The sequence below is a fragment of the Thermobia domestica genome, chromosome 4 (assembly GCF_964235325.1).
Source record: "Thermobia domestica chromosome 4, izTheDome1.hap1.1, whole genome shotgun sequence".
Taxonomy (NCBI): Eukaryota; Metazoa; Arthropoda; class Insecta; order Zygentoma; family Lepismatidae; genus Thermobia; species Thermobia domestica.
Genome location: NC_137457.1, coordinates 40,095,335 through 40,107,970, shown reverse-complemented (window position 1 = coordinate 40,107,970; position 12,636 = coordinate 40,095,335).

Genomic DNA, 12,636 nt, shown 5'->3' with positions numbered 1-12,636 from the left:
AGCGTTTTTCGGTCATTATTATTCGATGGTACATCGGATTTTTGATTTCGACCTATGTTTTCACTCATCACGACATACTCTATCAGCGTGCTAAGTTTGGTTGAGATCGGCCAAACGGTCTAGGAGGAGTTCGCGGACAATCAAACAGCTAACCCGAGTATTAGAGCTTCGCTCGCTTCGCTCGCTCAGCTCAATTGCAATTAAAGCATTTCGAAATAAACAGCTACAAAGTTTTCAGGCTATAATACATACATTAACTGCTTCTATCATTATATTTTGGTTTCAGTATTTAGTAAATGATCATAACATAAGATCCAGAAATCGCTACCCGGTTATATATGAAAATATTACGTACACAATTGTTGGGAAGAAAAATGGTACTTTCGACAGACAGTTCTTGGTGTACATGAACCTGATATGTTACATGATGGTGACACTAGTCTCGATTGTCGCCAGTTTCTTCCTATGCTAGGGTATCTATTTCGCTTTCTACTTCTAGATCCCTTTCGGTAAGTTGACCTGCAGAAAGCTGTAGTTTTTTTTTTTCGCGACGGAATAACACTAAATATACGTGACATTTAAATCGCTCTCAACTGGCTCCTTTTTCACAAGTATAACATTTATCCTAACCGCTCATAAATAACGCTCCAAACAAACCACAAACGGCACGAGTGTAATATCTATAGCACTTGCTGCTTCCATCGCTACACATATACCAGAAATTGCTATATTTTGCTAATGTATCAATAACGATAACAGTATCAATATTATAGAAAATGTTGAAAAGACATTTTAAACTAAATCCAGCATATGAAATATGTAGCTATAGAGATTATACAATGGGTTTATTAACTTTGTACATGGCTTGTAGAAGAAAGTAAAAAATGCAACATCATTTCTTTCCACCAGCTCAATCAAAAGACCATCCTCAACTAGAAATTATTATTCATTTATGTCTCTTATGTAATAAGGAAACATGTGACTTACTTTAATGGTGTTCATATTCCTTTTAAGCCTCGTGAGTATTTAATTTCGCTGACTTTACTTCTGCAGTAGTCTCACAATTCTCCTGGGATATAAGTAAGAAGCTTCCGCAAATTCTTTTATTTTCGCAGCAGACAAGTTTCTTCATCCGAAGTGCAGAGTGAATTCCTACAGATGTTGGTGCTGCCCACGCACGGCGATGATGATTGTTTGCCATTTAGTTATATCGGATGGTAAACGATATGCGCAACACCAAATTCCACCTTCATATTTCTACTTTTTCAAGCTTTCTATGTGTAAACTGGTTCACCCTGAAAACATTCTTTGCGGAAGCCAATGATGACATAACAGGAGCAAGAGAAAAGAACAAAGAACACATATCCCTTCATTTCTGTTACTTGGAAAGATCTGTCTCTTTTTGAAGTCGGCCCACATGTGGAATGTATACTGTTATTGTAGACCTTTTCTTCAAAATTCCTAAATCCCTGTAAAAATATAGGAAAGTACGAACAAGTAACAGAAAATTGTGTTCTACATAATTAAAAATTAACTGCTATGTCGTTTGCATCAAGAGTGAGACGAGTATAATGTAGCTAGAACATAACAGGTTCTTACAGGCTACAAGCGTTAATTCTAATTTCTGATACAATGTGCGCCCTAGCTTTTGCTGGACTTGAAAACTTCCCGCAAGTCTGATTTTTTACAGGAAGTCGAATGACCTCTGGAGCCTTTATGGATGGTGATAACTCATTTTTCACACAAACGTCACATATCAGGTTCTTGCATGCACCAACAGAAATGTATATTGCATCGTAACTTCGAAATGTCCTGAGCAACCTTTGCCAGACGTGGTAGACATATTGCTTTCAATCTAGGAGTGAGTATTGTTGTAGTTAGATGGTATACATACGCTACCATGGGAACATTATATGATAGAAGAGTTGTAGATATAGTTATATGCTTTTAGATGTAAGTTTTTATTATTTTAAATGTCATAAAAGCCTATGCTCAGAGCACTCTGCCCAATTTCAACCTACTCAAACTGTGCTGGTCAAAGATATGTCCAAAATGGGTTGGCGTGCTATTTTGGCCCAGAAGTAACCAATGTACACTACTCCCGATCGCTTGGCAAGCACGTAAGTCATTTTGTTTCCTATCTGTGAGCGCATAATGAAAGGAACGTCTAAAACAGAAAGAACTTTTTTTTGGTTAACTTTTAAATGACTAAACCTTTGGTTATTGGCCGCGGTGGCTCAGTGGTAGAGCATTCAACTCTGGTGCTTGGGGTCCCGGGTTCGATCCCAGCCCCCGCCAAGTGAACTTTGTGGTGGACAAACACCGTGTGCGTGGGTTTTTTCGGGGTTTTCCCGTTTCCTCCCACTTTCTTCATTCCACTATTTCATTCATTATTCATCATCACCGTTTCCTTTAGCCTAACCGGTATAAGCGTGGGACGTAAAACTCAAAGATTTCATTTAATTTCTATTTGCACCTTTGGTTAGGGATCTTTACCGTTGTATCAGTTTTAGAAATAACACAGGAATTCAATCTGCTTCTAAAACCTCACATTTTTTTCGAACTATTGCTCTTTTTACTATTATGCACCATTTATCAAATTGAAAATTTAAAAACTCCCAGCCCGCAATTCTTAAAATAGGTTTTGTATTGCTTTTGTGAAGCAACTGCAATAAAGAGTTGAGTACTCCAACTCAGTTTATTTTGATATTACATCAATACCTACTCTATACAGAAGCTTCAGGTGGATTCCGAACTACTTGTCTAAGCCCTCCTCGCTGGGGGCGCGTACACTGCTGGTGCACAGTTCCCCGGGTTCGATTCTCGGTGGAAGATCATGAAACTTTAAAACCTTCATGATGGTTCAAATTACATTTGAAACTTAGGTCCACCCCTGGACATAGTCTCAATACTGATATTTATGCTAAATTCTAATCCAATCACCTTACCAGTTATCCAAAACACTCAATGTCAAGAAGAATCGAATCGAATCCAGAAGCTTACACCAAATACAAGTACGTAAGGCAGTGGAAAACAAATGATTAATATCTGAGGTAAGAGTTTAAATATGCCTATAAAAATCAAAACACACAGAGAGAATATAATACGCAATTTACGTTCACGTCCCTTTTCATAGCCGACAGAGAACGAGGTTTACAGACTAACGTACATCCTAACCGGGAATCGAACCCAAGTTTTTTGCAAAGATAAAAATGATTTTCACTTAGCTTTCAGGAAGCGCTCACGATTAACCAATTAACGAACCTGTGGAACTTACTTTACGTCTCCTTGCTCACCCTCCCTCTCAATCCTTAGCACCTTTCAGCATCGTTGTAAATGAGTAGATGTTTCGTACATGGAACTAAATTTACAACGTCTGGGAATTAATCAAACAAAAAATAGTTTGATATAACTGAGTGAGCAACATTGTACATGTTGACAATGTATTGCGGAAACAAAGATCCCACACAGCCAGGGATATTTTCTCAACCAAAAGAAAATATTTTCCTTGGTTTCAAAAAGGTTTACCTTCTCTGGGGATTTCCGTGCTGGTTTTCCTAATGTATTCCGAATATTTCCGGAAAATATTTTCCCAAAAATATTTAGAAAACATTTTAGAAATTACCGAAAGTACATTTTGAGAATGCTAGCTGGAAAGTATATCCAGGAAAATATTCACAAAATGTATTACAAATATTTTATTAGATGTAATCTAATATGTTTTCACTATTGAGAAGGAAAATATTTTAGAAATGATAATAAAAATGTTTTCAATATATGATATGGGAAACAATGAAATAAAATATATTCCATATATTTGAAAAATGTTTTCTAATAGGTTATTTGCAATAATTTCTATTTTTACAAGAAAACATATTGAATATATATTTTTTAAAACGTTTAGACTATTTTAAAATTAAATTCTTTCGTAATATAAGAAATATTTTTCAGAAATGTTTTAAAAAGGTTTACTTAATTTTAACAAAAGTATTTTGGTAACCTTCTGTTATAACTTAAATGGAATATTTTCGTACAATAGTTTAGTCTTATTTCCAGAATATTTTATCGGATTTTGAATATAAAACTCTAAAACAGGGAAAAGTAAACATATTAAAAATGAATAGGAAATGTTTTCCGTTATGTTTTGGAAAATAGTTTGTGTTTTTAGTGAACGACATTTTCTGATATATTATAGAAATATTTTTACATTGTTTTCAGAATATACTATTCCGTTACTGGAAAAACATATATATATATTGTTATATCTGAGAAATATCCCAAATACTTACAGGAAATATTTCTAAAAATTCTTTGGAAAACATTTTATGAAGTACAATAAGTATATTTTTAGAACGTTAGAATGAAAATAATCTAAGGAAAATTTTCACAAATTCTACTATTTTGTTGTATGTAATGCAATATCTTTTCAATGTTTAGAGAGAAAATGTTTTCAAAGTAATACTGAAAATGTTTTACATACATGATATAAAAAACAGAAAAGGAAATATATTCCATAGATTTTACAAATGTTTTCCAACGTGTTACTTGCAATCTTTTCTATTGTTACGAGAAAACGTATGAAATATAATTTTAAAAAGGTTTCGAATATTTTAAAAATAAATTCGTTCGTAATATGAGAAATATTTTCCAGAAATATTTTTAAAACACCTATTAATTTTGTATGGAAATGTTTTTGTTACCTTATACTGTAAATTAACCCTAGGAAGTCCAATTTTTTTTGTCTCAAGTAGGTCCAAGGGGGGGCTCCTTGAACCCACAGTATAACATACTATAACTCACATAATGCCATCTAACAGGAAATGAATATAGAATAAGCATTCAGAACTTACTCGTGGCTATGTTGTTTCCCAACATAAAAACAAAATCCTTTTTAAATACAAACGAAGTTCAGGAAATATACTTGTAGAAAATATGTCACATGGAAGTCCAAGGAGGGGATTCGATGAGCCCACTACTTAGAAATAATTTTTAATTTACAAGTTACTATATAATACCGCACATTAATGATGTGGATTTATCAAAGAAGTAATAATAGACAACAAATAAAATTCTCAATATTTTAATCAAGACTTACGACGGAGTTTTTCAGGAAATATACTTGTAGAAATTATGTCACACGGAAGTCCAAGGAGGGCGTTCAATGAGCCCAATACTTTGAAATAATTTTTATCTTACAAGTTACTAAAAAAAATGCACATTAATGATGTGGATTTATCAAAGAAGTAATAATACACAATAAATAAAATTCTCAATATTTTCATCAAGACTTACGACGGGGTTTTTTCAAGAAATACAAACGAGTGGGCTCGAGAAGCCCTTCCCTTGGACTTCCTAGGGTTAAATAAAATATTTTCATACAATATTTTAGAATTATTTTCAGAACATTTTATCTAATGTTTAATTAAAAAAGTTAAAACAGATATTTGACATATATTCAAAAATGAATATAGTTTGATGTTTATGAAATATAGTTTGCGCTTTTAGCTAATAGTATTTTATTATATATCAAAGAAATATTTTACATTATTCTCATAGGGGGCCACGGTGGCTCAGTGGTAGAGTGTTCACTTCTGGTGCTAGTTCGATCCCAGCCCCCGCCAAGTGAACTTTGTGGTGGACAAACACCGTGTGCGTGGGTTTCCTCTGGGTTCTCCCGTTTCCTCCCACTTTCTTCATTCCACCATTTCATTCATTACTCATCATCACCGGCTCCTTTAGCTTAACAGCCTAATCGTTGGACGTAAAACTCAGAGATTTCATTTCACATTATTCTCATAATATATACTTCTGTTACACTAAAAGTACATATTCCTTGCTATACCTAAAAGAAATTTTATCGGAAATGTTTCTGAAACAGTTTTCTAATTTAAATATGTTGGAGGCTATATATATATATATATATATATATATATATATATATATATAGAGAGAGAGAGAGAGAGAGAGAGAGAGAGAGAGAGAGGAAAGTTACCAATACCAGCTCCGTATCCCTAATTCGGCACCCCAGTCTCTAGCATCTCTATGAGCATAAACAGCGAAGTGTTGTGCTGGGCACATTACTTACTCCGTTTAAGAAAAGGCGCTGATATTAGAAAGTAATCCTAAAAAGTTTGGGGGCTGAGAATCAGTAGGCATTGCGATTTGAGTGACTTGCATGTTTTGGTAGTGTCACAGAAATCTGAAGTTTTACGATAAAGGTGTATGGGTAGGCAAAATTTTCATTATAGTAGCTAATTAAGGAAGTACAAAGTAAATAAATACGTGTTTAGTAATACATTATAAGCTTTAATTGCGAAATTATTACGTTTGTTTCCGCTTCAGTTTAAAGTGGTATAACAACTACATGAGATGAAATCGAACCATGGTCTCCCGTGCTCAAGGCGTATGTGCTAACCATACACACGCGTAGACATTCACAAAAGCACACACACACACACACACACACACACACACACACACATATATATATATATATATATATATATATATATATATATATATATATATATACATATATATATGGTGATCAGAAAAATGGAAACACCTGAACGAAATTGCAACTTACCAGATTAATATGGAGTCGGGCCACCTTTCGCCTTCAGAACAGCCTTGATGCGACGCATAATGGAAGCATAGAGGTCGTGAATGGTAACAAGTGGAATTTTACACCATTCCTCGTGCAGGGCATCCGCCAGTTCTCTGAGAGAGGATGGAGGTGGAAATCGTCACCGGAGTCGTGTTTCCAAGACGGACCACAGATGTTCAATTATGTTAAGATCTGGGGATTGGGCGGGGCAAGGGAGGTGTTGAACTTCATCCCGATGTTCCTCAAACCACGCTGCAACAACGCCAGCTTTGTGAATGGGTGCATTATCATCCTGGAAGATGGCGGAGATACTGCAGATCATAAGCTTCTTTGGGCGTTCTTCTCACATAAACACGGCCGTGGTTGGGAATAGGGTGAAGGATTCCTCATCCGACATTATTACACGTTTCCAGTCTTGAACGGTCCAAGTGGCATGGTCGCGGCACCATTTGCGGCGTGCGAAACGTTATTGTCCCTGATGAGCGGTTTGGCCCGTGCAACATGACCTCGTAAGTTCATGTCGTGTAATTCGCAGCGGACTGTGATTGTCGAAACAGGGTGGGGAGGTACTGATTGAGTTACTCCGTCACTTGCTCCGCAGTGGCACGACGCTTCTGCGTGATAATGCGATTTAATACCCGGCGTGACCTGTCACTCACGATTTTCTTCCGCCCACTGTTCCGCTTCCCCGATGTGGTTTTCCCGTGTTTTGTGTAGGCCATCATCACTTTCGACACTGTCCCACGCGACACACCTAACAGAGTAGCCACTGACGTCACACTCACTCCACATAACGGCGTACCAACAATTTGCCCTCATTGAAAATCTGAGAGGTCTCCGATTTTACACTACCTCCGTCTGCTGCAGACACTGGACACTGCTGTTCGATTGCGCTTGACGTAGTATGGAAACCGACCTAACACACCACAACCAGCGGACCGGCGCTGCGGGCGCCACGACACCACTGCCAACCCATACATCTGACGTGTTGCTATCTACAGGTGTTTCCAATTTTCTGATCACCATCTGTATATATATTGTTGAGTTGATATTGAGTTTAACGTCCCTTTTAGCAGCGAGGCGTGGATCTACTGATTAACGTGGAATCCGAACTAAATGTGGACGTCTTTTAGGCCGCGCCTCTATTACTTCCGAATGCGATTGCGAATGCGAATTTCCCAGCACGTGTAAGTAAATTGGAAAGGCCTCGACTAGTTCCGACAAGCAAATTGTGAAAAAACCGACGAAAAGATACGAATGATCCCAACCTGTTGGGATTGTTCGTCCGAATACGGGCGAAGGAGATTTGTCTGCAGAGGAATTGAGCGCTACGAGAGAATTAAAGTTTGTTATGCGTGAAAGCAGACGACGTTGCAAGGTGCGGAGATAAAATAAAAAATAAAAATTAAGATGGAAGTAGATGTTCATGGTTTAATAAATGGTGCTTTTGATAAAGTTGCATTGTGGAACCAAGCTTATCCAGATTATCACAAACGACACGTCGTGAACAAATTATGGGCAGATGTAAGCAAGGAACTTGGCGTGGAAGGTATGTATATTTTTCTTTGTTTTGTCTTTAAAATATGAAGACTTAATTAATACATCAACTCCAACATTTTATTCCTTTCTGTTCCTTAAATAATGATTTTAGGAATATATGTAATTATTTCTTTCCTTTCTGTTCCTTAAATAATGATTTTAGGAACATATGTAATTATTGACAAATATGTTTGAAATAGCAAAAACGGGTTCTTTTACTCATGGAGAAAAGTTACTTAGAAAGTAGATTGATTCTGTAATCTCTAATTTTACTTAGTTAATTTATTTTAAAGTGAAAATAGTAACGGTTACCACGAAAGCATAATAATATAGGGAGCGACATTCAGTCTATTTTGCACACAAAGGAAATGCCATTCATCCTTTGAATGTGCAAAAAATGCCATTCGTCTTCTTCGTGCTCTCAAGATTTTAAGGTATGAATTTTGAAGCAAAAATATTTCACATTGAACCGTTCAAAGAGACATTGCAACTTCATTCGCATTCGCAATCGCATTCGGAAGCAATGGAGCCTCAGCCTACACGTCATTCTATTACATGTACTATGCACCGCCAGGGGCAAGTATATGAACCAGCGTTGCCAGATTTAGCATAATGATGCTAGATCTAGCATAATTTGCATTTCTTTAGGATCTAGCATCTTGCTTTTATCATCCTACCCAAATCTAGCATAATTTCAGCAAGTTTATCAAAAAGCCGTAAAACCTGAAGATGAGAAACAAGTTGGTCGTGGGAAGAAGAAGAACGGCAGAAATGTATCCTCTTTCATCGATTCATATACTGGGTAAAACATACAGGCGGTCTTATTTTTCGAAATAAGTTAAAAACGGCTTTGGATTTTTTTTTTGTGGCTTCACCCACGGTTTTCTAATCCTTTAACTGCGAGGCATGGTCGGAGCTATGGGGTCCATTATCCCCCCAACATTTTGAAAATTACACCACCTTTATTTCTTACTTCATGACGACCTTTATTCCTGAAACGAAATGACAGGGACCGACCAAAAATCCCCCCCAGCAGACAATTCCTAACTCCGCTTATGCTGCTAGGTAATTTTCTTTCAAAATATGTAAACAAACACTTTGCATTCATTTATACGATTTATACGAAATTACGCCATTGAGTCTGGCAACCACTGCACTAGTTTAGTTGAGTTAAAGCTTTGGTGCGTGAAGTATTGAGTTCTACCCACGCATTCTTAAGCTCTGCGTATTTTAAGTTACGTTATCGTATCTCAACTTCGTTCTTTTTTCTTTTAAAACTCCTGAAATAGTAATTATGAGGATCTAGCATAATTTGACCGAATCTAGCATAATTTCGATCAGGTTTTGGAATAATTCCAAGCTGTCAGTCTGGCAACGCTGATTTGAACCAGCGAGTTTTGAAGACAAATGAGTGTTAGATATTGGTGGACCATTCGTTTGTGAAGAAAAGAAATTAATACAACCTTATTTTGGACAATTATAGGGAACAGGCATTTGGATCTATGTTTGGACCAAACTACACGGCATTTTACAGATGCCGAATGGAATGGAATGGAAGCAAAGAAGCTAACATTTGAAACAAATAAGTGTTTATTTATTGATATATATATATACCATTTGACAAATTTCTTCCATTTTCAGGTTAGGGTAAAGCTTTGTATTTATGTTAACTGAGCATGCAATAATTAAGGAGATTCATTACTACTTGCAAATTGACATAAGGAGAGGTCAGTATAAGGACGGTATGGACGTACAACATAAAAACCAGTGCATAAGGGTAAGCTTTACTACAAGACAAGCCCCAACTGCGCATCGATAAGTAGGGCCCTTTGAAAAAATATAGTAGAGTAGGGTAAGGTAAAGTAGAGTAAAATATAAATAAGTAGGGTAGGGGTTAGCTTAAGGTTAGGTAAGTTTTGATTCATTTTCATAAAATTATTAATGTGAAATTTCTCCTTTATGGCTGAGAGTATCTGCTGGAGCGGGCGTTGTAAATTAACCCGTGCATAAATCACAAACCAGTTTGGGGTTAGGTTTGGAGTTACCCCTCCGCTTTTTATAAAAATCAGGAAAATATACAGGGGAAATGAGGTAAGAAATGATAATTTGAAGTTTTTATTTGATGATTAGGAATTTAAGTTCGCCATGAGAGTTATGTTTAATACGAGAAAAGATATCTGGATGTTAGTACTATTTGCTGGATGCGGAAGCATTCGCGGAAGGTTTCAGCAGCATGGTAGTTGTAAAATATGGCGAACATGTGTAATGGATGCTCAAAAATATTGAAGAAAACCTTTTAAATTTTTGTAAAGCCAACGGAGTACTAAAGTTAAGTGAAATGTAATAATTTTTAATACTTTAAGCACTGTTTTTTGTATGTTGCAAAGTCCAATGGCACCTACAGACTGGAGGGGAACTCTAAACTTAAGCCCCAGTTTGTGCTAGGTGGCCACTGAAAACCGCGAGTGCTATCTAACTGAGTCAGGGCAGAAGTGCAGCTCGAAACTCCGAGTGATAAGGGTGCACCCGTAGGGAGCAGGCGCGTCAGCGACGGGGGTTACGCGCATAAACGATGATAGTGGAATAGCACACTAACAGGTATTTATTCCGAAGTTGGTCGTCGCCTACTTTTTGGCTAAAAGTGTAATAATTGGTTTCTTTCTTTACCAAAGTTTTACATTTAATTCACATAATAATGCCGAGTGAGCGTTAGCGAGTGGAGACGGGTTAGTGCCCCACAGGGCACGTTGTTTTCTGTTTTTATTACTGCTAAATGGGAAGACGGGCCTGTGTTCTAGAAGGTTGCTGCCTTCTTGGCTATGTCCCTAACCGTTACAATAGACAATATAACTTTCTCCACGTTTCTTTATATCAGTATATATCAGGGTTGACAAAAACCATGGTTTTTATTGAAAAAAGAACAAAAAAAGTTTTTTTTTGGTTTTAACCAGATTTGTTTGGTTTAAATAATTTGCTCTATATATTCATATCATTAATGGACAGAAATAAGTTTCTTTCATCTTGATGTTATTATGCAACAACCGGGTTATGCTGGAAGGGGTCACATAAGCTTAATGCGGAATAAAAACCGCTTCTCGAGTTACATCCGAGAGAAATTGTCCTCTATTTGAACTCGGGTCCAGGACTAATTGGCCACAAATGCGATACGTCTGCCGACTCACTCACGAAGGAATCCTCATAAAAATACGTTGAACTGATCTTTTCATGCTTCTTGATATAATTGTCAAGAGTAATTTCAGAAGAGCAAAAAGATAAACAGCTGCACAAGTGAAACTATTATGCAGAATTACATATGGACAATTTCAAAGTACTACGGAGTACAGAACTAATTTAGTTCAAGTTAGTTAACAATGACTTTTATTGGTCCAAATTAAAGAAATACAACGACTAAATTTGCATATCAGTAAGAAAAGTGAATAAAGATACAAATTATTTGAGTCCACTTTGGCTCAGACTCATTTATACATAGATACCAAAAATACTTCTCATTTCACTAAATGCCTTTCGTGGGGTCTATATGACCCCCCCCCCACACACACACACACGAAGTACATCATTTCGAAATATGTTGTCAATAGTAAACATTGAAACGAAACAATATTTAGTATTTTTCTTTGATTGCAATTACATAACAATAATAACAACTACAAAAAAAAAACATTTATAAGCTTAAAAAAAAGTTACTTTTGTAGTATAATCATTTTGAGTAATGAATGGGGAATTTAGGTCTGAGTATAACACGAATAATGGGAGTGAAACGTGATAACCCACAAATGAGTGTTCATCAAGATTTTACTAACACTTACACTTTTACGAACATTTTTCGTTTATTGGTTTAAACCAGCCAACCCTGTATATATATAGGATGTAAGAAAATTTAAAGCATCAAACCTACAGAGGTGATTTCTCACATCAGAGCAAAGAAATAGTTCATATGGACCTGTGGTATAAGTCCATACTTTCGAAGCTATAGACTGTCGAAGACATAAGAAAATAAACTTTAAAAAACTATAGCTTCAGTGTTGGACCGAGCGCAGTCAAGGAAGACATCATTTAAGAACTAGTATATGCCCTACTTAAATACCCATGTTTCAGAATTCTGCGGTGCTTGCGTATCAATGGACAGTTTATTAGCACTTCAACTTTTCTGAGTATTCCTCAACTGGCTCTATAAAAATTAATGTGCCGCAAGATTCTGAAATATGGATATTTGGATAGGACACGTAGTAGCTCTTAAGTAATATGTTGAAACGACTGGGATCGGTCTCACGGTAGTGGAACTCTGGACCTCTAAATTTCCTTTTCCCGCGTTTTCCGCAGCCTGTAACTATAGACGTTTGACCACGAGTCCATATGGACTTTTTTTTCTTTTCGTGGGCTGAGTAAAAATTAAATGATAACTTAGCTGCTGGTAGTCGAATTTTGGTTAAAACCACGCTAGAAGTCGTGTAGCCGAATAGTAACCGAGC